Source organism: Geotrypetes seraphini, chromosome 1 (assembly GCF_902459505.1).
Source record: "Geotrypetes seraphini chromosome 1, aGeoSer1.1, whole genome shotgun sequence".
Taxonomy (NCBI): Eukaryota; Metazoa; Chordata; class Amphibia; order Gymnophiona; family Dermophiidae; genus Geotrypetes; species Geotrypetes seraphini.
In genome coordinates, this window is record NC_047084.1 from 271,360,900 (window position 1) to 271,388,357 (window position 27,458).

At 44.0% G+C, this 27,458-nt stretch overlaps 1 protein-coding gene across 6 annotated transcripts in view; it reads left to right on the forward strand.

Moving 5' to 3' along the window:
• The window catches only part of CTBP1 (C-terminal binding protein 1), a 646,630-nt gene that overhangs the window by 41,330 nt on the left and 577,842 nt on the right, over positions 1 to 27,458 (forward strand). For 4 of the 6 annotated variants that reach the window (XM_033951334.1, XM_033951324.1, XM_033951342.1 and 1 more), the window contains exon 2: positions 20,882 to 21,019. The gene's annotated coding sequence lies outside the window, so the exon portion shown is untranslated. The remainder of the gene's footprint in view (positions 1 to 20,881; positions 21,020 to 27,458) is intronic. The other 2 variants (XM_033951361.1, XM_033951370.1) reach the window with 1 other exon arrangement.

Here is a 27,458-nt window from a genome sequence, read left to right on the forward strand (position 1 = left end):
CAGCAGTCCGCTCACGCCGCGGCCCAACAGGTCCAGGACCTATGTAGTAATCCTCTATCTATACCCCTCTATCCCCTTTTTCTTCAGAAAATTATCCAATTCCTTCTTAAACCCTAAAACTGTACTCTGTCCTATCATGTCCTCTGGAAGCTCATCCAGGTGTCCACCACCCGCTGGGTGAAGAAAAACTTCCTAGCATTGGTTTTGAATCTGTCCCCCTTTTAGCTTTTCCGAATGCTTTCTCGTTCTTGAAGTTTTCTAAAGTTTGAAGAATCTGTCCCTCTCCACTTTCTCTATGCCCTTCATGATCTTGTAAGTCTCTATCATATCCCCTCTAATTCTCCTCTTCTCCAGGGAAAAGAGCCCCAGTTTCTCCAGTCTCTCAGTGTATGAAAGTTTTCCATACCCTTTATCAAACGTGTCGCTCTCCTCTGAACTCTCTCGAGTATTGCCATATCCTTCTTAAGGTACGGCGACCAGTATTGGGCGCAGTACTCCAGATGCAGACGCACCATCGCCTGATACAATGGCAGGATAACTTTTGTTCTGGTTGTAATACCCTTCTTGATTATACCCAGCATTCTATTCGCTCTCTTAGCCGCCACTGCGCACTGTGCCGACGGCTTCATTGTCTTGTCCACTATTACCCCCAAGTCCTGCTCTTGGGTATTCTCAGTCAATAACATCCCTCCCATCATATAGCTGTACCTCGGGTTTCTGCTTCCCACATGCAATACTTTACATTTCTCTTCATTGAACTTCATCTGCCATCTCGTTGCCCATTCCCCTAGCTTGTTCAGGTCCCTTTGTAATTATTCGCAGTCCTCTTTAGTCCAAGCAGCACTAAATAGTTTGGTGTCATCTGCAAATTTTATTATTTCGCACTTCGTCCCTGTTTCTATATCATTTATAAATATATTGAATAGCAGCGGTCCGAACACCGACCCCTGCAGAACACCACTTGTGACCTTCCTCCAATCCGAGTAGGGGCCTTTCACTCCTACCCTCTGCTTCCTCCCCACCAACCAATTTCTGATCCAATTTCTCCTTCCACCCCATCGTTCTTCAGTTTCTGAAGTAGGCGTTCATGGGGTACCTTGTCAAAGGCTTTCTGGAAATCTAAATATACAATGTCTATGGTGTCCCCTTTGTCCATCCGTTTGTTAATTCCTTTGAAGAAGTGCAGTAAGTTTATTAGGCACGATCTCCCCTTGCAGAAGCTATGTTGGCTTGTGGTTAGAAGTTTATTTCTTTCAAAATTCTCATCGATTCTTCTGCCATTTTTCCTGGAACCGAGGTCAGACTCACCGGTCTGCAGTTCCCCTAGTCACCTCTCGATCCCTTTTTAAAAATGGGCGTAACATTGGCTATCTACCAATCCTCCAGGATCACGCCTGTTTTCAGGGATAGATTGCAAACTTGCTGTAGTAGTTCCACTATTTCTTCCTTTAGTTCTTTCAGTACCCTTGAGTGGATTCCGTCCGGGCCCGGCGATTTGTCAGTTTTTAATTTTTCTAACTGCCTGTGTACGTCTTCAAGGCTTACTTCCATGGATGTTAGTTTATCTGTTTGGGCTCCTTTGAAGATTTGCTCAGGTTCTGGTATGTTGGATGTTTCCTCTTTTGTAAATACAGATGAAAAGAAAATGTTTAGTCTTTCCACCACTTCTTTCTCCTCCTTCACCACTCCCTTCCTGTCTCCGTCATCCAGCAGTCCCACCTCCTCCCTAGCTGGCTGCTTCCCTTTAACATATCTGAAGAACGGTTTGAAATTTCGTGCTTCCTTGGCTAGCCTTTCTTCATATTCTCTTTTGGCTTTTCTAACTACAAGGTGACATTCTTTTTGATACTTCCTGTGCTCTTTCCAGTTCTTCTCAGTTTTGCCCTTTTTCCATTTCTTGAATGAGTTCTTCTTATCACCTATCGCTTTCTTCACTTCTTTGGTTATCCACGCTGGGTCTTTTGTTCGATTCTTTTTGCACCCTTTTCTAAATCTTGGTATATGTAGATTTTGTGCATCGATCACTGTGTCCTTGAATAAAGACCAGGCTTGCTCTACAGTCTGCCATTTCTATGAGGTGTTCCTAAGTTTCTTTGTTACCATTACTCTCATTGCTTTGTAGTTTCCTTTCTTGAAGTTAAAAGTTGTTGCTATGGTTCTCTTTCCCTTCGGTATTCCAACTTCAACTTTGAACTTGATCATATTGTGATCGCCGTTTCCCAACGGTCCCACTACTTCCATTTAGGATTAGATCCAGAGTGGCATTCCCTCTCGTTGGTTCTCTAACAAGTTGATCCATGAAGCAATCCTGTATGGCCTCCAAGAATCCGGTCTCTCTGGCGCATTTTGAGCTTCCAAGACTCCAGTCTATCTCAGGATAGTTGAAGTCTCCCATAATAATCGTGTTGCCGCTTTTGCATTCTCGCTTCATCTCGGCTTCCATTTCTTCATCGATAGCTTTGGTTTGCCCAGTCCCATAGTACAGTCCCATCTTTATCTCAGGCCTTTCCCGGTATTTTAACCCATAGCGATTCCAAATTATTGGTCATCGCTGCTGTATCCACTCTGGTCGAGTGTATGCTTTCTTTTAGGTATAGGGCTATTCCTCCTCCTTTCTGACCTGACCTGTCCTGGCGATAGAGTTTGTACCCCGGCAGTGCTGTATCCCATTTGTTTTCTTCATTCCACCATGTTTTGGAGACTCCAATGATGTCTATGTTCTCAGTTTTGGCCATGACTTCTAATTCCCCCATTTTGTTCCTTAGGCTCCTTGCATTAGTATATATGCAATTTAGGTCCTGGTATTTTTTTGTCTTCACTTCCTCTTTCTGTGCTTTGAATTTTATTTTCTTCTCCTGTGCTGCAATCCTTTTATCCTCCTCTTCTGGGTTAGTCAACTCCTGTGTTTTGCCCATTGTTTCTTCCCAGCATTTTTCCCCCTTAGTGTCTTCGTGGGATACCTTCTTCCGAATCGTCGACACTTGGTCGACTGTCGGCTTTCCCCTTCTACTTAGTTTAAAGCCTGTTCTATTCCTCTCCTGATGTTGTTTGCTAGAAGTCTAGTTCCCGCTGCGCTCAGGTGCAGTCCATCTCTCCTGAAGAGCTTGCTCTTACCCCAATACGTTGTCCAGTTTCTCACAAAGTGGAACCCCTCTTCTTCACACCATCTCCTTATCCATGCATTTATTGATTGTAGTTCCGTCTGCCTCTTCACATCTGCCCTCAGTACTGGTAGGATCTTTGAGAACGCTATCTTCTGGGTCCTCATCTTCAACTTCCTTCCCAGGATCTTGAACTGTTTTGTCAGTGCACTTCTTCTGTAGTCTCTCCTGCTGACATAATTTTTCCCGATGTGGATCATTACTGCAGTCTCTGCTGTCCCTGCTCCTTTCAGGATCTCTCCAATTTTGTCCATAATATCCTTTGTTCTTGCTCCTGGGAGACAGGTCACTAGTCGATCCTTTCTCCCACCTACTATGTGGCTGTCTACGTTCGTTAGGATTGAGTCTCCCACTAGGATCGCAGACTTTCCTTTCTTCAATTTTCACTTCAGTCGCAGGTCTGTGTCCTCGGTGTGCTTTACTGCTTCCTCCCCTTCCTGCGGAGTTCTTCTATGGGCTTCTTCTTCCTTGGAGTCCGACTGCTCTTGTCCTCTATTCCATGCAGGTATATCTTCATCCTTCCTACGATGTTCTTGTTTTTCCATCCTCCTGTAGGCCTCTTCAATGAACTCCTCGAGCTCCCTGACTTGTTCCTCGATGTGCCTCTCTCTCTGTGTCTCTGGGTCTTCAGCTGTCCTGAGCAGGTCTTCTGTCCTGAACGTGTCTTCTGTGATGTAAAGTCCCTCCAGTTCTTGAATCCTGTACTTCAGTCGACTAACCTCCTTCTTCAAGCTTCTCAGTTACTGACATCGACTGCATACATACGACTGCCTCCCAGAGGGAAGGTAATCATGCATATGGCAGTCCGTGTAGTACACTGGGAAGCTATTCTTCTGGATTCCCTCTGCTTCCATTGTTGTCCGCGTATTTGGAGTACTCTTTAATTAATGTACCAGTGCCTTTTGCTCGTGTGGTGGGTGTGCTCTCTTCTGTACCTGTTTCTTCCTTGTGTGTGTGTGCTCTTTCTGTGCCTGCCGCTTCCTTACCTTGCTGCCTTTTGGTTGTGTGTGCTGTCTTAGCTTTACCTTACCTTTCCTGTGTGTGTGTGCTCTTTCTGTGCCTGCCTCACCCTTACCTTCTGTGCCTGCCGCTTCCTTACCTTGCTGCCTTTTGGTTGTGTGTGCTATCTTAGCTTTACCTTACCTTTCCTGTGTGTGTGTGCTCCTTCTGTGCCTGCCTCCCCCTTACCTTTAGTGCCTGCTGCTTCCTTATCTTGCTGGTCTGCCCTGGTGTCCTTGGTGACTTGGCCCTTCACAAGGCCCTTCGCAAAGGCACTCTCGCTAAGGTGAGCGCCTTTGCTGCTCGCTGTTGGCTCCTTCCCTTTTAAGGGGGAGCTGGGCTTCGGAGTGCTGGTGATGTCAGAGGGGTGGGCGGAGCTATCTCTCGCCTCTGCCCCTCTCTGTCTCCTGCCTGCCTCGCTCTCCGCTCCTGCTCCTGCTTTTCTGCTCTCCTTCTCTCGCTCTCCACTCCTGCTCCCGACTCCCCGCTGCTGTTCAGCCGCCTCCCGACTCTCCTCTCCTTTTCATGGCTTTCCCCTCACCATTGGCTCCTTCCCTTTTAAGGGGGAGCTGGGCTTCGGAGTGCTGGTGGATGACCTCCTCCAATCTATCCATAGGTCTTCTTTTTCATCTGCCTCCCCATCAACAGGTGCTCATGACAGATGCTTCCCCGTATGCCTGGGGTCCCACATGAATGGTCTTCAGATGCAGGTACATTGGACTGCTACAGAATGCAAATTTCACATCAGTTTACTCATACTCAGAGCGATGTATTATGCACTGAAAGCTTTCCAACATCTGAGCGATCAAGTCCTCCTCCTTTGCATCAAGTAGCAATGTACTGCATAAACAAGCAAGGATGCACGGGCTCTCTTCCACTCTTGTCAGGAGGCTCAAAAGATCTGGCTTTGGGCAACAGCCTGCAATCTTTTCCTGAGGGCAGTCTACATTCAGGGCGAGCAGAATTCATTGGCAGACAACCTCAGCAGAATTCTTCAGCCTCATGAATGGACTCTCAGCTTGACAACTCTCCAGGTCATCTTCGCTCAATGGGGCACTCCTCAAGTGACTTGTTTGCAGCTCCATACAATCACAAGTTACCCCAGTTCTTCTACAGACTTTATTCACCTCACCATCTGGAAGCTGATGAGTTTCCCCTAGATTGGACGCAAATGTTTCTCTATGCATTTCCTCCCAATCCTCTTATCTTGAAAACTCTTTCCAAACTCAAGCAGGAGTCAGCCACCATGATCCTCATAGCTCCTTGGTGGCCTAGACAGCATTGGTTCTCTCTTCTACTTTAACTCAGCACCAGAGAGCCCATACCTCTTCCAATCTTTCCTTCTCTGCTTACATACAATCAAGGAGTCCTTCTTCATCCCAACCTGCAATCATTACACCTGACAACTTGGTATCTCTTGGGCTGAACTCAGCTGAATTACATCTTTTTTTCAACCTGTCCGCACTATTATCTATGCCTCCAGGAAACCAGCCACTCAGCAGTGTTATCAACAAAGTGGACTTGGTTTTCTTCCTGGTGTCTTCTTCATCAGCATGATCCAACTTCATTATCAGTGGACTTCGTGTTGAAATATCTTCTTCATCTATCTGACTCTGAACTCAAATCTACATCTATCAGAGTCCATCTCAGTGCTATTACAGCTTTTCACATGCCAGTCGAGGGAAAACCTCTTACTGCTCATCCTTTGGTCTCCAGGTTCATGAAAGGACTTTTCAATGTGAAACCACCTCTCAAACCTCCTCCTGTAGTCTGGGACCTTAATGTAGTTTTTTCCAGGTTGATGAAGCCACCATTTGAATAAATGGCCACAGCTCATCTAAGTTTCTTACCTGGAAAGTTGTTTTTCTTATTTCACTCACTTCGGCCAGGAGATTCAGTGAATTGCAAGCGTTGGTGGCAGATCTACCCTTCACAGTTTTTCACCATGATAAAGTGGTTCTACGCACACATCCAAAGTTTCTACCGTAAGTGGTCGCGGAGTTTCATCTCAATCAGTCGATTGTCCTTCCAGTTTTTTTCCCCCTAAGCCTCATTCTCATGCTAGAGAAACGGCGCTGCATACTCTGCACTGTAAATGTACTTAAAGTTTTTGCTTCGCCAGCTTTCTGGTATCTTTATATTCAATGGCGTACCTAGCATATGTAACACCCGGGGCCCATCATTTTTTGGCACCCCCCCCCATCTGTACGAAAAACATGATTTTTAGTAACAAGCCATATGTCACACATAAGTACCTAGGAAAAGGCAGCATCTTACATATTGCAGTGAGCAGTACATCAATACACCCATTGTAAAACTAAACAAGCCAGACCAGCACAGATCAATCCTACACTGTCAATCCTAACAGAAAACCATGTCTTTCGAACACACAGAACACAGAAAACACCTTTGCCTAGTATGGAATATGTCATCACAAACTAACCCCTCCCCTTTTTACAAAACTGTAGTGTGGATTTTAGCCACGGTGGTAACAGCTCTGACGCTCATAGAATTCTGAGCATCAGAGCTGCTACCACCACGGCTGGCGCTAAAAAATGCTCCACAGTTTTGTAAAAGGGGGGATAAAATAGAAATACACAGCTTCAATGCTCTAGCTTAGGGGTGCCCAAACTTTTTGGGCTTGCGAGCTACTTTAAATGACCAAGTCAAAATGATCTACCAACAATAAAATTAAAAAACACAAAGCACATTATACGCTGAGAAAATGTTAATTATCATTCCTATTCTGGGCTTTTTTCAAAGAGGTCAAGACAGATGACCCTATGCATTGTCACCTCAGTAACAACCATACAAAAATAGACAAATATACCCCCCTTCCTTTTTATTAAACCACAATAGCAGTTTTTAGCGCAGGGAACTGCGCTAAATGCCCAGCGCTGCTCTCGACTCTCATAGGCTCCCTGCGCTAAAAAACACAATTGTGGTTTAATAAAAGGGGGCCAAAGTGCAAAATATAGACAGCATATATAAATTCAGACACATTTTGATCACTAAATTTAAAATAAAATCATTTTTCCTACCTTGTCTGGTGATTTCATGAGTCTCTGGTTGCACTTTCATCTTCTGACTGTGCATCCAATCTTTCTTCCCTTCTTTCAGCCTGTATGCTTCCTCTCCTCCAGACCTCATTCCCTCCCCTAACTTTTTCTTCCTCTCTCCCTGCCCTTTCTTTCTTTTTTCTCTCTTGATGCCCCCTTTCTTTTTTCTGTTTCCCTTCTGTCTCCCTTCCTGCCCCCTTTCTTTCTCCCTACCCTCCACAAAGCCACTGCTGCCACCATCGGGGGAAACAGGCCCCAAAGCCACCACCGCAACCATCGGGGGAAACAGGCCTCAAAGCCACTGCCTGGCTGCCCCAAGCTCTCTCTGCTTCCCCTGATGTCAATTCCGCCTTCAGAGAGGAAGTTCCGCCCAGCCAGGCAGCAATTGGCTGGCCCGAACTTCCTCTCCGACTGCAGCCTTAGGACGGGTGCACAGCCGGGGCAGACGCCCCCCCCCCCCCCCCTTGGTACACCACTGAAGACGTGACAGCGGCTCCTCTCACGAATCCCCACCTGCGTCGGAAATCCGATGCAGTCAGGGATCTTGAGAGGAGCCGCCGCTGCATCTATCAACTTTAAAATACCCCTAAGGCCGCTGCCGCTTCCTCTCACCTCCGCCCGTCCTCGAGTGAGCGACAGGAGACAACATATGAGCGACACCACTGAAAATAGTGAGCGATCGCTCATGTGCTCAGCTTAGAGGGAACACTGATTCGTGTCACAGCCCACAAAATCAGAGCTATGGCAACTTCTGTAGCTTTCCTCAAATCTACTCCTATTGAGGAAATCTATAAACCTGCCACCTGGTCCTCAGTTCATATCTTCACTTCTCATTATTGTCTAGAGTCTTTCTCCAGATAGGATGGGCACTTCAGCCAGTATGTATTACAAAATTTATTTTCTTAAAGGCTAACTCTCCCACCATCCCTTTTTAGTTAGCTTGGAGGTCACCCATGTGTGAGTATATGCTGCCTGCTTGTCCTGGGATAAAGCACAGTTACTTACCGTAACGAGTGTTATCTAGGGACAGCAGGCAAATATTCTCACAACCCACCCACCTCCCCGGATTGGCTTCTTAGCTGGCTTATCTTAACTGAGTGACCGCGCGCCTACTTCGGGCAGGAAGGCACTCGTGCATGCGCGGTGCGGGCTGATCTCGAACTTTCTAAACTTAAAGTTGTGATTCACTTTTCAAGTGTCTGTACCGGGGCTCCGTCGGTGACGACATCCATGTGTGAGAATATCTGTCTGCTGTCCCTGGATAACACCCGTTACAGTAAGTAACTGTGCTTTGAAGTTGCCTGAGAAAATAAATCCTACACAATTGAATAACAAAGGTCTTGATCATGGACGCCATCCTAAATCCATGGAGTCTTTGTTGAGCAATTGGTCTGAGAGAATTGCTACTGTTTTGGAATCGATAGCTTCCTTAAAAATTAAGTCTAGCTCCAGAAGTAAGAGTAATCCATGGTTCTCAGAGAAGTTGCAGGATTTAAAATGAGAATATTGCCAGTTAGAGTGAGCATGGTGGAAGAATGGCGACTTAGGTTCAAAGAGACGCTAGAAGATCTCCTCTCTTCATTATAAAAATCAATTAAGGTTTGCAAAGAGATCTTATTATTCAGGGCCAATAGGAATAGAAAGGCTGAATTTAGTTAAAATGTTTCATTTAATGAAACATTTGACCACCTGTTCAGCACTTATGGTTCTGCTGATTTTCAATCTAATTCTAGTCAGCTTGCTCTATATTTTTCACAGAAGACAGTTACTGTATAATTTATCTGTCTTTTCAAAAACTCCTAGTCATTTTTTGTCAGATAGAATTGTCATACTGAACAGTTTCTCTAGTCCAGCAGATAGGATCTTGTTATCCTTTACAGAGGTTTCTGAGAATAAGGTATCTGCTATACTAAAGAGGTTAACAGTTTCCAATAATGCTTTAGATAAACATATATGCAACAATGGCAATGATCTTATATTCAAATATATTTAAGAAAATTCATTCAACAATACAAATCTAATCTCCAAGTCCATATAACAAAGTAATAATACTAGAATCTTCTCACAAAACCTCAGCGACATCACTCAACACTCAAATAGTTTTCATAGCTATGTTTATGTGTCATATCTTCATAGGGTGTTTAGCTATGATATATATGTTAGCCAGCCTCTTAAAATATTTTCTTAACTTAATCATTCATGATCAACTGTTCAAGTATTAGGTAGAAATTTTTTTTAGGCCATCTGAAAAGTGTATTGCTCTGACATGTTTCGCCCAAAGCTTTATCAAAGAGACTCCCTTAAAACGAATAATCCATAGTTATAATTGTATCTAACATTTTAAATGAATGTATTATTAAAATAAATTCCAACATACCAGAACCGTCTTGTCATCCACCTTCACTATTTTACTAAGTTAAGTTGTCAGTAGCATTTTTTACTCCCTATTTAAATCTCCTACTACTAGAGCTCATAGGCATCGGAACGGGTGGGGGGGGGGGGAGGTGGCGAAGGCCATGGCCTCCCCAAAAATTGGCAGTGGCTCTGCTCCCCCACTAGTAGATGTGTATCAGTTATTTCCTTCCTTCCCCCCTAGTGAGACCCTGCCACATGACTGCTTTCCGGCTTTTGACTTTCGACTCTAAAACTCCTGACTTCCCCACACCTATCTCCGCACCAGTGTTTGTTTTTAATTTTGGGCAGCGTCAACGAGATCAGCGTGCTGTCATATGGCCTGCTCCAGAAGTCTTCATTCAGCAGCAATTTCCTGTTTCCACATAGGCGGACTGCTGCTGAATGAAGGATTCCAGAGCAGGCCAACAGCAGCACTCTGATCTCATTGACACTGCCCGAAGATTTAAAAAAAAAAAACCCCAGCAAACCCACCTGTGAGGAGGTAGGTGTGCGAGAGTTCGGAAAGCAGGGAGGACAGATGCTTAGGGGCTTGGGAAAGGCAAATACTGCACATACTGGGAGAGGGTTGGGAAGGACAAATGCATGAACTGAGTGGAAGGGCGGAGGTTAGGAAAGGAGGAAAAGAGATGCTGCACATGTGGGGTAGTGGTAAGGGAGAGAAAGAAATGCTGCCAGAGGGGAAAAAGAATGGAGAATTGTTAGACATAGGTGTGTAGAGTGAGAGGGAAAGGAAGAAAGAGGGGAAATTGTTGGACGATGATAGTGGTGGAGAGGAGGGAGGGAGAAATGTTACACTGGGAGGGGGGAGAGATGTCAGATTCCGGAGAAGGGTAATGGAAGGAGAGACGAAAGAGATTCCAGATCACGGAATGGAAGGGAACAGAGAGATACCAGACTGCAGGAAGAAGAGATGTCAGACTGCAGAAAGAAGAGGAGAGAAGGAGAGAGATATTAGACCTCGGGAAGAGGGAGGGAAGAATAGAAATATGCCAGACCATGGGAGAGGAGAGAGATTCCAGACCATATGAGGGGGAAAGTGGGAAGACAGAGTTGTCTGACCATGGGAGAGGGATGAGATGGTGTACAGGGATGGAGGGGAAGGGGAGACAGAGGGAGGAGATGGTGCACAGCAATGAGTGCAGCAGGGAAGAGATAAGAAGAAATGCTTCTTATGGATAGATGGGAATAGGGGAGAAGAAAGAGGGAGGAGATGGTACAAATTGATAGATGGGAAGGGAATACATAGAAAAGTAGATAGATTTTGAGAAGAAAGCAGAAAAATGTAAGAAAATTGAATGTTAAAAATTAATGCTAAAGATGGATGTAGGGCTGAAAGTGAAGAAGGAGAGAAAAACAGCAAATAGATAAGAAGGCTACACAATTAAGAGCACAGACAGAAGGAAGTGCAGCCAGAGACTGGGATGATATGAAAAACAAAATTTCCAGACAACACTGACCCTTCCAATGTGAGATTGACTGACCTCCGCTCTGAGGCCTCCAAAAACAGCAGCAGCGGCAGTACTCTGAACGGGCTGCTTCGTGGCCTTTCCCACTGGGGCCTTCCCTCTGCCACATCACTGACAGTGACGGCCCCAGTGGGGAAGGCCACGAAGCAGCCCATTCAGAGCACTGCCGCCGCTGCTGTTTTTGGAGGACTCGGAGTGGAGGTATGTCAGATCTTATTGTTTATAGTTTATTAAAATTTGATTAAACACTTTACATAAAATTTCAAAGCGTTGTACAATAAATCTAAAATTAAAAAAACCCACCAAATACCGTACAGGACAGACTGACTTGGGGGGGATAAGGGTATAACAAAAGGATAGAAGGGAAAAATTACAATTCTAAGAAAAAAATAAAAACAAAGGGCTCCTTTCACGAAGCTGCGGTAACGGCTTTAACATGCGTGACTTTTAATTGTGCGCTACTCCTGCGCTAGCCGAAAAACTACTGCCTGCTCAAGAGGAGACAGTAGCGGCTAGCGCATCCGGCGGTTTAGCGCGCGCTATTACGCACGTTAAACCACTACTGCGGCTTCGTAAAAGGAGCCCAAAGGATAAAAACAAAAGGGTAGGATGGGGAAATATTAAAAAAAAAAAAAAAAAGAATTTAAAAGGCATGGGATAAATCTTACTGGGGTGGGGGCACTGAATTCATGAGTCTAATTTTTTGGTCAAATAGGGCAGCACTAGTGTCAGGGATGGAGTCGTGGAGTGTCGGAGACATTCGGGAGGGGCTTCGGGGATCAATCTTAACTAGGGCTTATTTGGGGGGTAGGGCTTATATTAGGAGCACCTTTAAAACTCATGCTAGGGCTTATTTTTGAGACAGGTCTTGTTTTCGGGGAAACACAGTATTATTTATTTATTCAATTTTCTATACCGTTCTCCCAAGGGAGCTCAAAACAGTTTACATGAATTTATTCAGGTACTCAAACATTTTTCCCTATCTGTCCCAGTGGGCTCATAATCTATCTAATGTACCTGGGGCAATGGGGGTTTAAGTGACTCGCCCAGGGTCACAAGGAGCAGCTTGGGTTTGAACCCACAACCCTAGGGTGCTGAGGCTGTAGCTTTAACCACTGTGCTACACATTCCTATATTTGCATAGGGGTTATCTGTGTTCTGCATGTGTGACCAAGGCCAGGTGTTCTGGTAGGAATGAATATTGAGAATCATACAGTGTGCTTTGTGTAGTTTAATTTTGTGGTTAACCAATATATTTTGTTAATAAGATTATATTGTGTGTATATATGAAAAACAAATGGAAAAAATGGTATTACAATTAGTACTATTATGGTGTGGGGTATGGGGGCAGAGATTGGGCGGGATCTGGGGTGGAGCTTTCAGGCCCCCAAACAAAAAAGCATTCTGCTGCCTATGCTACAGCTGATCTCACCCTCCCCCGATCAGAACTCCCCAGTTCAAGATACCTATTCCAATTCAGCATTCAGGCCTTATGGAGCTTACTGCATTCAATTTATATATCCATTGCAGCTGGCACAGATGAAATGCTGGCCATCATCAATGTGGTGAATCCTTCTTCCAGATGAGTATCAGTATATTAATTCTTCCAGATGAGTATCAGTATATTTAATTCAAAGTATAGTGACTTTTGACTCTTGCATTGGATAAGGATCTTGGTACAAGATTCAATTGAGGAGGTTTTTTTATGCAAATGAGGTTCACTCACAACAAAATTTATCCATACTGAATTTATTTGGTATGGATCGGGTCCTGAGGCTTTTTCCTACCTCTTGGATTCTGAATCGATTTTGAAGCTGTTGGTGCTTGAGTCTCAAGTCACAATGATTTAAATAACCTTGTAGATTGTGATTATTTTGCGTACTTTAAGTGTGTTTATTGCTAATAGCAGAGTTTATTTTGTAGTTTCATTATGTGCCCTTGCTAACTTGGGTGGGAGTTCTTTAATGTTTAACAATTTTTCTAAATTACCACCCTCCCTCCCTACTATTACTTGATCTATAAAATGCCATCATAATTCTGCAATTGTATGTTTATTATCTAACCAATGTTTTAAAATACCGTATTTTCACGCATATACCGTGCACCCGTGTAAAACACGCACACGGGTATAGCGCGCGGGAAACCTATATTTATGTAAAGAAATTATTATATACCGCGCACATGCGTATACCGTGCATGCTGCTCCATGAATTTAAATCTCCTTCTGCCGTCCCGACTCTCCTCTCGCCGCCCTGCCCTCTGCCCCGCATCTCCTCTCGTCCCGACTCTCCTTTCGCCGCCCTGACCTGCTCCCAGCTCTGTAAGCATGCGCAGACCATCTACAGACAAAGAAGATGGTCTGAGCATGCTTGCCGCTCAGTTTTCTAACCACACTGGCCCCCACCCCACCCCTTGAAGTCCTGTCCCCCCTTGAAGTCCTGTCCCCACCCTGAAAGCCTGATGCCCTACCCCGAAGGACTGCTGGCCCCCCTACCCTGAAGGACTGCTGGCCCCCCCACCCCGAAGGACCACTCGCACCCCCACACCGAAGGACCGCTCGCATCCCCCCGACATCCGATTCATCCCACAGCGCCACCCCCCCCCCGCACAGAGAAGCTGCCTACTGTTGGTTCCCGATGCCAGTGAGCCCTGCTGCTTCTTCTGCCGGCGGTCCCGCCCCTTCTCTGAGCCCTGCGCTGCTTCCTCTGCAGGCGGTCCCGCCCTTTCTCTGATGTCAGAGAAGGGGCGGGACCGCGGCAGAGGAAGCAGCGCAGGGCTCAGAGAAGGGGCGGGACCGCCAGCAGAGGAAGCAGCAGGGCTCACTGGCATCGGGAACCAACGGTAGGCAGCTTCTCCGTGCGGGGGGGGGCGCTGGGGGATGAAATCAGATGTCGGGCGGGGTGCGAGCGGTCCTTCGGGGTGGGGGTGCGAGTGGTCCTTCGGGGTGGGGCAGGGGGATGAATCGGACGTCGGGGGGAGGGGGGAACTATGTAAAAAAAATGTGTACAACGCGCACACGCATATAACGCGCATGGTTATGCACGGTTTGTAAAATCGTGTATAACGCACGCGTTATATGCGTGAAAATACGGTAGGTGCCTGTATATTTTTAGTTGAAATTCTAGATTTATGTTCATTTAATCAAATTTTCATAGGGCAACTGGTACACCCAACATATATCAAATTACAGGTACAAATCAATATATAAATTACATATATATTATTACAATCAATATGGTACCTTACTTTTATTGCCGTTTTCATACCTGAACCTATTCCTTGATTACCTTCTATAGGCTGTGAACACTATTGAAACCTCCTGCATCTCTTATGTACCCTTGCTGCTCTTGAATAAGGTAAACTACAGGTCACTCTATCTTCCTCTTTATCCCTTAAGGTGCCAGAAAGCAATAAATCCCTTTGGGCAAACCTAGCCTTTAAATAAGCTTGCTTATGGATTTCTTAGTGTACCCTCAATCTAAAAATCGCTGCTCCAAACATTTTGCCTGGGACTAAAATCTTCCAAAAATTGACTAATAGGGAGATTAAACCATAATTTATAAGGGTGGAAACTTGAAAAATGTAAAAAGGTATTACAAGCTATTTGAATTCCTATATAGGTACATTAGAGTGTGAGCCCACCAGGACAGATAGGGAAAAATGCTTGAGTACCTGAATGTAAACCACATAGGCTATAAGTTGTATATAAATACTAAAATAAATAAACATAGCGTAGTATAACATTTGGATCCAGATTTCCCCACCATAATATCTAAAAATTCAATTTTCTCCCAATGACAGGACATTGTTAACTATAGATGATGGTCAATAGAATTTAACCAACAAATAAATTGAACCAATTAGATTTAGTTATTGACCAAAGAAAAAATATATCATCTAAAACTGCCGCCAAATATGTACCTTCTGAAAATAAATTGAAGTATATATATTAAAGTATATAAATTGAAGTATATATTTTGCCATATAAAGAGTAGCTACTGAAGGAGCTAATGTTGCCCCCATAGCTACTCCTTGTATCTGTTGGTAGAAAGTCCTTGGTATTCAAAATCATTATGTCGAATAACCCATCTACCTAATTGCATGAGAAAGTCCACAGTTATACGTTGAGGAGCTATCCTGTTATTTAAAGTTTCAAATATAATTTTTAACGCATCATACTGAGGAATTTACATATATAATGCCATAACATCAATAATTACAAGCCATGGGATTTCTAATCAAAACAGAAAAATGTCTAAAAACCCGCCTAAATCGGTACTTGGACAACCTAAAAGACAGGCCGTCCAAGTGCTAATAATCGAAACAGATTTTAGACGTATCTAAAAACAGCTTAGGCATTTTCAGTGCCACTGTATGCCCAGAGTGAAAAGAGGTGTTTTTGAAGGAGTGGTTTGGACGGGAGGTAGGCAGGATGTGGGCTGACCCAGACTTAGTCGTCCTGCAGCGATAATCAAAAGTTTAAAGAGACTTCCTAGACGGAACTTATACGTTGTGACTTAGGTAATCTAAAAACAGGTCTAAGTGCCCAGAAGGTATCCAAAGTGACCAGATAACTACTGTAGACACAAAGTTCAGACCCCCACACACTCCCCCCAATGATCACTGACCCTCCCTCCATGCACCACCATAAAAATAGGAATAAAAACGTACATACCTGCCTCCAGAACATCAGAACCCGGCATAGGAAAGCCTAGTAGAGCTGCACAGAGGTAGCTTAAGTAGTCTTGGGGGTGGGCTAGTGAACCATAGAGAGGAGGATCCAGGCCCATAAGCCACTTTAACTACATTCATGATGAAAAATATACACCCCTAAACCCAAAGCACCCCTAAACCCTACTGTACTGCCATATAGGTGCAACTTGCAGCCATAAGGACTATTGGGGTGATAGACAGGTGGGTATAGTAGGTTTTGGGGGTGTTTGGAGGGGCTCACCATGACCTATAAGGGAGTTGTGGTGAGATGTTTATGTGGCATTCATTTTTGTGAAGTTCACAGCAGTGCCCTGTAAGATGCCCCACTATTCTGTTGTCAAGTCTGGATGGCCAGTCCATCACTTTACTGGTCCCTCCCACATCTAAAAGGTCTTTTTCTAGGCATTTTAGGCTTGGACGATTTTTTGGATGAGAATGGGGGTATAAAGATAGGTGACTTAGCGGTCTGGACGATCAAATGGCTGGACGTAGAAGTAGATGATTCTCGAAAAAAAAAAATTTTGGATGTAATTTTCAAGAATGGACTTTGGACGCTGCCAACTTTGGACAACTAGTGATTTAGACCCAAAACAGACTTCTTCTTTTTTTTTTTTTTTTATGCCGTTCCATATGTCCTCAATAGGCCCTTCAAACTGATCCACAATACACAAAATAACAGAGATGAATCTTTCAAAAATAATTCAACTTTAGATGCTGCTTCAGATAAAAAAAATCATCCAAAAATGTTGATAAAGGCTCCAATACTGAATAGTGGGTATTAATCGGTCTACCTGGAGGGTCTTTTCAATCTTTTTTTTTTTTTTAATATCAGGCTCTTTATGTTTATTGGCTAATGCACATATAGTTTTCAGGAAAAACATGAAAACTAGGAAGGAAAATTGTTCCCCTTATGGACTGTGGATATACAAGCCTCTGAAAAACTTCTGTAATTTTTGTAGAATTATTTACTTTTTCAATTATTATTTAAAGCTGAAAGGCATGAAAAAATTAGCTAAACAGCTAGAAGACCATAGAGGCAATCAGAGTTGTGATGAAGCTACTACCGTTTAGTAATAGATTTAAAACAAACCAGAAAAAATATTTCATCACTCAATGTGTAATTAAACTCTGGAATTCGTTACGAGAGAATGTGATGAAAGCAGTTAGTTTAGCAGGGTCTAAATAAGGTATGGATAAGTAGCATTAAATCTGTTTAACTCCTTGGGATCTTGCCAGATTCTCGTGTCCTGGGTTGGCCTCTGTTGGAAAAGGTTAATGGTTTTGATGGACTTTCAATCTGTCCCAGTATGGCAACTCTTATGTTCTTTCCTGGAAGAGAGGAGAGTTCCTAAGAGGGGAGTTCCTCTGTGAGCTGTTCTGATGCTGAATTTTGAGGCTCTCAGTGGGCAATTTGGAGGGGATTAACTCCAATTCAGGGTGCAAACTTCCTGGACTATTTGCAGGACTCACTGGTTTGAGGTTAGAAGGGGCCACCTTACTTGGAAAAACTTCAGTCCCCTCCAACCAGTAGATCACCCAGAACGGTTACTTTTATTTCAGTTATTCTCTGCTGAAGCCTGTCAAAACCTTGTCTTTTGGTTAGACTGGGTAGCTGGTTGGGATTTCTAGACCTATTGCTGTTGAAAATAGGAGTTTGATGCCTGGGTATGCAGGTGAAGGCAAGTTAAAGGAATGAACCTATGCTTTGAGAGTAATAGGAACTTTTCTCAACTTCCACTCAAAAACCTCTGAGAAGTGAAGGCCTCAGAAGGTTTGGGCCAAGGCAGATTTTATGATGTCAGACTCTTATTTAATGAGGTCAGCGATCTCTTCAACTTTGTTTTCTGGAAGGGATGTCAAACTTTTCTTGAACTGTTGGTTCTAGGTCTGAAACACACAGCCATGAGAGAGTCGGCACATGCCAATACCTAAGACAGAAAGTCTGGAAACTACATATATCAAAAGCATTAAAAATTGCCTAGGCTATATGTTTTTGACATTCCTTCTACTTGGCTGTTAGTTAACTCAATTCAGTGACCTTTTTAGAGGCAAAGAATCTGCAAGCTTCATCACACTGCATATCAAGTCCTGCAAGTAAATGTTCATGTATAGCTGATAGGGCTGGATGCGGGAAATGAGCATCAAACCCTGAAACACCTTCCTTCCAAAAGACTCCAGCATCCCTGCCTGGAGGGGTCCTTGAGCTTTTGGCTCTTTTGAGAGCAGATTCAGTTACCATGGAATGGTGCAGAAGCTGCGGCTTCATAATCTGGGTGCCTTCTAGAATCTATACGTACATAGAGTCCACTTACTGTGGAACAGGCTGCACAGTGAGAGGGGTTCCCCAATTCCTCATCTGTGCAATCTTAAGGATGCTGTGAATGAGCACTGTCACAGTCTCTTTAGGAGGGGAGTTGTAATTAAAAATGTCCAACATCTTAGGCCTGGGCTTATCCTCAATTTTCAAATTAAATGGGATGACCTCGACCTTCTCCTTCAGAAAGTAAACAAAAGAAAACTCTTCCAGAGGAGACTGTATCCTTTATTGTGCAGAGAGAGGTCAGAAGACAGGCCAAAGGATCACTTCTTTGAGGGTTCTTCCGGGCTCTACATCAGACCTCCAGAAGTAGTCCATATCTGACTCAGCAAAGTATTTTTCATGGGATGTCCGAGTTTGTGCCTGCCTTGGACTACTGGATGTGCAACCATGCTCTGGAAAAAAGTGCCAGAATACAGACCCTTTCCTGGGCTCCAATGTTGCATTCTCTCCCAACAGACTGGAGAGAAACACTGCATTGATCGGTCTGATAAGGCACCACCATTGATAAAATATCCAAAAGGCAGAGAACGGGTTTCCAGAATGAGCTGGAGTGGCACTGGGACAATACCAACGTTCTCAATACTGAACTAAGCTAGGATACACCCCAGTTCCTCCAATAACATGACATGGAGCTGATTGAGGTCAGGCATAGGTAAAGGCAGGCCTGAGGCCAGTGTGGACAGTCTGTGAATAGGAGCCAAATGAGAGACAGGATCTCGGCTTCAGGTAGATTGACACATCGGCATTGCTTCCATGGAGAGGAAGAGGTCCTCATGGTGCCAACACTTCTGAGATACCGATGATGCTGGAGCTCATATAGCATCATGTTTCAATGAGGATTGATGCTGGTGTTTTTTCACCTCCACATAATACACCAAATTGGTGTCCCTTGGTGCCTTAGAGCACTGTTTCTGAACCTTTTTAAGCCAAGTACCTCCTAAGCCTAACAAATACCAACCGAGTACCCCCACCCTAGCTCCACCCCAGACCTGCCCAAGCTCCACCTTCCTCCACCCCCATAATAATAGTACTAATTGTAATGCAATTTCTTCCATCCATTTTACATATACACACAATATAATCTTATTAATATATAATGGTAACCACAAAATTATAAAAAACACAAAGCACACTGTACACAGCGAAAATGTTAATTATCATTTTTATTCGGGTGTTTTTCCAAAGAGGTCAAGGCAGATGACTTTAAAATATGCAAGGTCACCTCAGTAACAACTATATAAAAATAGACAAATATAGTGCAAAATATAGATAGCAGATATAAATTCTCAAAACTGACATATTTTGATCACTAAATTGAAAATAAAATCATTTTTCCCTACCTTTATTGTCTGGTGATTTCATGAGACTCTGGTTGCACTTCTTTCTGTCTGTGCATCCAATATTTCTTCCCTTCTTTCTGCCTCCAGAGTACTGATAGAATTGAAAAATGAATTTGTAATTTATCTTTAAAATCCAGCATGGTATTAGAAGACTGGAGGGTGGCAAGCATGAAGCTAATTTTTAAACAGGGCTTAAGAGGTGATCCGGGAAATTATAGACCAGTGAGTCTGATGTTGATGTTGGGCAAAATGGTAGAGATCATTATAAAGAACAAAATTACAGAGCGCATATGTAAGCATGGATTAATGAGACAGAGTAAACATGGATTTAGTCAAGGGAAATCTTGGCTCGCTAATCTACTACATAACTTTGAAGGTATGAATGAACATGTGAATAAAGGTGAGCCAGACGATATTGGGAATCAATATGGCAGTTGACGTTTCATGTGATACAAGGTTCCACATTAGGAGTCACCGCCCAGGGAAAAGATCTAGGTGACATTGTTGATCATAGGTTGAAATCCTCTGCTGAGTGTGCAGCGGTGGCTAAGAAACAAATAGAATGTTAGGAATTAGAAGATGTATTTAAGAAGTTGAAAAGTACACACATGAGTGTGGCACAATGGCACACTTTCCTTATTCCATCACATGTCTTCTGATGGCCTTGGTGGGATAAGCAGAGTAAAATGTATCTCAATAGTTTGGTAAAGGCGATATATTGTATAGAGTGGTAATGGCTGTGTGGCTGTGGAAAGCTGCTGGAAGGTGTGGTAGCTGCTGGAGGGTGTGATTGATAGGGGGGATACAGTATATTTGTAAACTCAGTGTGGGAATTTGTATCTCAGTGTGGGAATTTGTATCTCAGTGTGGGAATATCTGTGTATCAGGCAGTAAGTGTTTCTAGCTCTAGGTATTTTCTCCCCGTGTCCCCTATACTTGCATCCTCAGCCTCACACCCACCCTTGACTATCTCTTCTTCCACTCTCTTCCCTTGCACTGTGTCTTTCCATGTACTTATTCCTCCTTTCCCCTCCCTTCCTCCTGATATTCAGCTTTCTATCCCTGCCTTCCTCCTTGCACGCTCTCCTTTCTTGCACGCTCTCCTTTCTTGCACCACTCTTCCATCATCCTTTGCACACTCCCTCCCATTTCTTCTACCTTATTCTGTTGGGTTTATTCTTCTTTTCTGCTGCTACCTGGGGTTGATTCCCCAGAAACAGCCTGCTGTGATCATCCTCCAATTCTTCCACTACCACTGGGGATTGCATCCTTGATGGCAGATGGGCACCACCAGGGCTTTTTACTATATTTTTTGTTGGGATTGGGATTCTTGAGGCACCAAGTTTATTCCTCATCTCTGGCTAGAAGAGTTTGACTTTCCCGTTATCCTTCTCAATTTTATTTTCAGCACCTTCTTCTGCCTTTACTCAGGCACTGGTTTGTCTGCTCAAGCACAGACAAATCGAAGTGTAAGGATGGAGGGACAAACAGATGGACAGGCCCTCCCCAACAGGACATAGGGCAGAAGCAAGACACACCTAAAGAGGTTGGTATGCAGAAGTAAGACTAAAGCTGCCATCGATGATGTTAAGCTATAACTGGTTTGAAGAGTATTTTCCTTTTTTTCTTCTGGGTTGTAGTTTATCACCTAATTTTGTTTCTAGTGGATGTTCCTACTTAATGCAGAACTCTAAAGCAAATCATTCAAATTGTTGTTTATTTATTTTCTGCCGCATCCACTGAGAATTGGTTGCCAGTGAGGATCCAGATTTGTTTCAAAGAAAGAGATCATTAGTACCTTGCATATGTTGACAAAGAGATCAACAGCTTCTAACAAGTAGAAAGAGCAATCTTTATTTTTTTGAAATCAGTTTATGGTTCACTAAATAAGGGACTTTGTATTTTTATTACTGAGATATGAGGTTGAAATTAACAATGTAAAAAATTGTTTGTAGAAGCTATATTTTTATATAAGAAAGGCATGAAGAATGTACCTAACTGATTGTGGTGAAGTGCAGACTATGCTTCACAAATTTGCTTATGTGGAAGGTATCAGTGAGATCCACTTTAATGCTCATACATTTTTCTTATTAAAATGCTAAAACACCTTCATGATTCATGTTCCTAATTTAGATTTGTATTCTCCTTGTTAAATTACTTCTTTTGTTAAATTTAAATCTTCCCCTTTTAACAAATGTGTTTTTACAATTAGTGAATAAATAGATTTGCTGACCATACAGTTATAGTCTGAACCAGTGGGATTCCTCAAGAAATGTGAAAATAATTAAAAGGATAAGTTGTGCTAGTGTATGCATTCTAACAATAAAATTAATAAAAATGGAATATGGGAAAAATCATTTTCATTCATTGCACTAAAAGTTTTTTTGATTTATGCTATTAGCATATCACCTAATGGTGAAAAAAGGTAATGCCCTGAGGATAGAGGGGAGCAACTGTCATGTTCATATACAAGATACTTGAATATGACTTCTCTAAAGGCATATTCTCATATATGGGTGATGTCATCCACGGAATCCAGCATGGAGAATCAAAAAGTGTACTGTCACTTTAAATCTTTCAGACTGTCCATACCACATGTGTACTGGTGCCTTCCTGCCCGACATCAGTTCTCAGTTTTCCACAGAGCTAAGAAGCTATTCCTTAGAGTTTCTTTAAGCACTTCAAACTTGTATTTTTTTGTGCCTTCCTGTGGATGGTCGATTGGTCAAGTATTTTGGGGCAATTTTTCGCCTTGCTTTGGGTCCCTCCCGGGGCGCTTCTAGTCTTGGGTCGCCTCTGGTTACTTTGGGGCCACTTCCGGTCTCTGGTCACCTCTAATCACAATGGTAAGGTCTGAGCCCTTAGCCACAATGGTAAGGTTTGGGTTTACTGGGGTTTGCCAAGAACTCCTCTTCTGTTCTTCTTTAGTCCAGAGGTCTTGTGAAGTTGTTCCCAAGTGACTTAGGGTGAGATTACTCCAGTAGACCCTCTCCTAACTGTGATATGTTCAAGGACCCCTTACTTCCTTCACCCCTTACTTCCTACCACATCTAAGTGATGAAAAAGGTCATCACTTAGATGTGGAAGCTATGTCCACAAAGGAAATTTTAGACCCTGCCATCTCTCTACCTGATGGCACCTGCTATCACGATATCTGGTCTGACCATTTTACTTATTATTTCAAGTTAATCTGGACTCATTTAAAATCTAAAACACATCCAAGGATAAAAAGAGAACATCACACAAGAGGTTATATTAATCCAGAAGAATACTGGTCACAATATGAACTACAAGCGGAGATAGGTGAAGGAGTCGATTTCTGGGATCACTGGATGAAAACTAGCACATCCATTTTAGATAAAATTGCCCCTACAAGAAATAGCAAAAGCTGCGCAAATAAATCTATACCGAACTTCTAAAACTGAAACAACTAGTAAGACGACTGGAAAGAATTTGGAAAAAAACAGGAGAATTGTCAGACTGTAACAACTGGAGATCTAACATAAAAATCTGCAAACAACTGATAAAAGACAAACGTAAAGCATTCTACTCTTCTAAAATCAACTTATCTAGCACTAGTTCAAAAGGAATCAATACAAAAGAGCTGTTTAACTTGGTTACAAATTTATTTGACACCACACGCTACACTCAACCCCTGCACAATATTAAACTACCTTCAGCAAATGATTTAGCACAGCATTTCAATTCAAAAATTAAAAACCTAAGAAACAACTGTTCGACAAATGACACTAATGATCATCAAATAGCTAACATACAAGGAAATGAAATACCAGCAGACATGATCTGAAGTTCCTTTCAAGATTTAGAATGGAATAATTATATCAAACTATATTACAAATACTCTAAATCATACTGCGTTCTGGACTCATGTCCCCCGGAAATTATGAAAGCGACTCTAATGCCAGGGCTCAACAGCCAACAACTCCAGCATCGACACTGGCACTGATGGCATGAACAACCTGTTCCACCTCTAGTTCATTGGTGCTACCTTCCTCGAGGGAACCTTGTAAGAAAGCTAACAAGTATACACATTTCCCCCCTCCATGCATGCTTGGCATCATCTCGGGCATCTTCACCATCAATGCACTCCAAATATCAATGTACCAACACCAAATTACCATCGCTGCAATTGGTCACCAATGCCTCAAGAACATAAGACTTGCCACTGCTGGGTCAGACCAGTGGTCTATTGTGCCCAGCAGTCCGCTCATGTGGTGGCCCCTAGGTCAGACCAGTGTCCTAACTGAGTCTAGCCTTACCTGCGTATGTTCTGGTTCATCAGGAACTTGTCTAACTTCGTCTTGAATCCCTGGAGGGTGTTTTCCCCTATAACAGCCTCCAGAAGAGCGTTCCAGTTTTCCACCACTCTCTGGGTGAAGAACTTCCTTACGTTTGTATGGAATCTATCCCCTTTTAACTTTAGAGAGTGCCCTCTCGTTCTCCCTACCTTGGAGAGGGTGAACAACCTGTCTTTATCTACTAAGTCTATTTCCTTCAGCAGTAGCGTACTAAGGGGGGGGGGGTGAGGGGGGGAGGTCTGCCCCGGGTGCCAGCCCTGAGGGGGGTACTCCTGGCCTTGCCGTTCAGTCCCCCCATCCCTGAAGGACCGCTCGTCCCCCTGGCCTCCCTGCACCACCTATGAAGCAGCCCGCAGCGGGATCACGATGTCGGCGATCCCTGAACTGCTTTGGCGCTGCTTCCTGCACCACGGTCCCGCCCTTCCCCTCCTCTGACGTCAAAGAAGGGGTGGGACCGCGGCGGAGGAAGCAGCTCCGAAGCAGCAAAGGGATCGCTGACATCGCGATCCCGCTGCGGGCTGATTCAGGTGGTGCAGGGAGGCCAGGGGGGCGAGCGGTCCTTCGGGGGGGGGGGGACTGAACTCAAGGCCGGGAGCACCCCATCAGGGCCTGATTCAGGTGGTGCAGGGAGGCCAGAGGGGGCGAGCGGTCCTTCGGGGTGGGGCGGGCAGGCAGGCCGGCAGGAAGGCCTTCCAGGGGGAGGGAGGGGTGACAGACAGGCATGTCTTCAAGGGGGGGACAGGCAGGCCTTCAAAGGGGAGACAGGCAGGCAGGCCTTCAAAGGGGGGGACAGGCCTTCAAGGGGGGTTCAGGCAGGCAGGCTTTCAAGGGAGGGACAGGCCTTCAAGGGGGGGGACAGGCAGGCAGGCCTTCAAGGGAGGGACAGGCCTTCAAGGGGGGGACAGGCCTTCAAGGGGGGGATAGGCCTTCAAGGGGATCAGGGAGGCAGGCCTTCAGGGGGGACAGGCAGGCAGGCAGGCCTTCAAGGGGGGTGCAGGCCTTCGGAGGGGGGGTGCAGGATTTCGGTGGGGGTGCAGGCCTTCGGGGTGGGAGTGCAGGCCTTCGGGGTGGGAGTGCAGGCCTTCGGGGTGGGAGTGCAGGCCTTCGGGGGGAGTGCAGGCCTTCGGGGGGAGTGCAGGCCTTCAGGGGTGGGATGCAGACCTTTAAGGGGGGACAGGCCTTCAGGGAGGGGGGCCCTGGTGTAGAAATACACGGAGGGAATGAGGGGATTCAAAGAGATGCGCATATGCCGGACTTTGGGTGGGAAGAAATAATGGATCTGAAAATAGAGAAGAGGGAGAGATGATGGACCATAGTTTTTAGAGAGGGAAGGAACAGAAAGGGAGAGAAGTTGGGACACAAGGGATGGTGTGGAGGGGGGGATAGAGATACTGGATAGGAGGGTAGTTGGGAAAAGAAAGGGAGAGATGGTGGACCCTGGGGTGGTGGGGAAGGAGGGAGAGATGCTGGATGAAAGGGTAGTTAAGAAAAGATAGATCTGTGGAGGGAGACGAAAAAAGGATAGATGCCAGACCTCCTGGGGAGGGAAGGGAAATGGGGAGGACAGAGATGGCAGATGGATGGTTAGCATGCAGATAGAAGGAAGAAGGAGACCCTGGCAAGCAAGTTATCAGAAGACAACCAGAGCCTTGGACCAACAAAGATTTGAAAAAATAACCAGACAACAAAAGGTAGAAAAACTAATTTTATTTTCTGTTTTGTGATTACAATATGTCAGATTTGAAATGTGTATCCTGCCAGAGCTGGTGTTAGACCACAAACGTGAGCTAGGATTTAACAGAGAGGAAAAGTCCTTTTTGTTTCTTTATTTTATTTACACCACAGCGCCAGTGTGGTTAGGAGAAGCCAAAGGGGGGTGAAAAAGCTATAAAATAAACCCACCAGGATGTTTTAAAAACAAACAAACAAACAAACACCCAATTGGGCAGGAAAGTTGAATCGAAAAACCAATTCAATAGGCTGAATCGAAAATTTGTTTTTTCTTGAATCGGACAGCACTAGTTTGCACTACTGTCTTAGACTTTAGGACCTGGGATTGGAGAGAGATGGCATCCTCAGTACTTTATAATGCAAGTGAAACGAGGATTTGGTCAGACTTTTGAAGGGTCTGCAGAAGAAAAATATTGTATAGGCCGGGGACATGAGACAGCAGGAAACGGGAACTTTTCTTCCTTCTATTTTTGTGAATGGCAAGGCTGAGGATGTCAGAGAGTTCAATTAAAATATGTGCTTTATAAGAAAATATAATAATGTGTTTTATAAAGTTTATAAGCATTGCTGGCCTACCCGTTGAGGTGTTCCTAATGGTGGTGGTGGTGGCAGCAGCAGCGTGTCAATGTGTTGAGAGGAAGAGGTGGTCTGGGAAATTCTGCTGAGCAAACTCTGGGCCCATTTCAACCCCCCAGTTAGTCCACTCCACTCAACTGGTTCACACACTGAGTGGGTCTTTGGGTGTTGTGCCTGGGTAGTTGTTTTGGGATCTCTTCTAGTGGTTTGTCAGTATCTCCTTGTGGTCCAAGGAAGGAAACTTTGTTAACCTTAGCATTGATCTTCAGAATATGTTTGTAACAGCGCTGCTTGTGTGGCATTAGACTATGTAGTGATCGAAAGAAAAAAACTGATCTTTGCTCATTTTTGCACTATATGGTGGGTGTATGAGGAGATTCACATTTCCTGCACAGCTAAGTCCTTGTGAAGTTACCTTGTTCTTTCTGTATTTGACATCTAGCAAGGTCTCTGTTTGGAAGGAAAGAACTAAGCTTAAAAATGAAGTGGCCAGAAGTTATGGTAAAAGCAGATAGCATTGCTGATTTTAAGAAAGGTTTGGACAAATTCCTGGAGGAAAAGTCCATAGTCTGTTATTAAGACATGGGGGAAATGTCTGCTTGCCCTGGATCGGTGGCATGGAATGTTGCTACTCTTTGGGTTTTGAACAGGTACTAATGACCTGGATTGGTTACCATGAGAATGGGCTACTGGGCATGATGGACCATTGGTCTGACCCAGTTAGGCTATTCTTATGTTATGTTCTCATCTGTAGGGGCCTTTGTTTTCACTTCTTATTTTAATGTATTTTTTTTCTGGGAACTTATCAGTGTTTTTTAGAATGGGAACAAAAATGGAAGAGAATTAATGTGTGTGTGTGTGGAATGGGGGGGTGGTTACTAATTTCTTCAGCTAAATAATTAAATCCACTTCAACCAGACATAGGAGAACTCACACACCATTCACACACCCTCTAACCAAAATCGTCAAAAGAAAAAAAACTGTTCGACAACCTCCTAACACTCGACCCCGAACTCTACAACCTATTGACCTCGACCACAGACTACAAAACCTTCAAAAAAGAAATAAAAACCCTTCTATTCAAAAACACATAAAACCGAACTAACACAATCAGAACTGGCCCAAGCATCACCTGCAACTACTCCATATGTACTTCTGATGTCATGACAATTCAGACATAATTTATGTTATGTTTGGATTAATGGTTACATATATGAGGTTCAATAAAAGAAAATTTTCAGTGCCTGTTTCTATTATGACCATTTATTTTTCATGGTTATTACAAAAAATATTTTTTTACATGGGGGGGGGGTGTCAAAAAATGATGGACCCCAGGTGCTACATACCCTAGGTACGCCA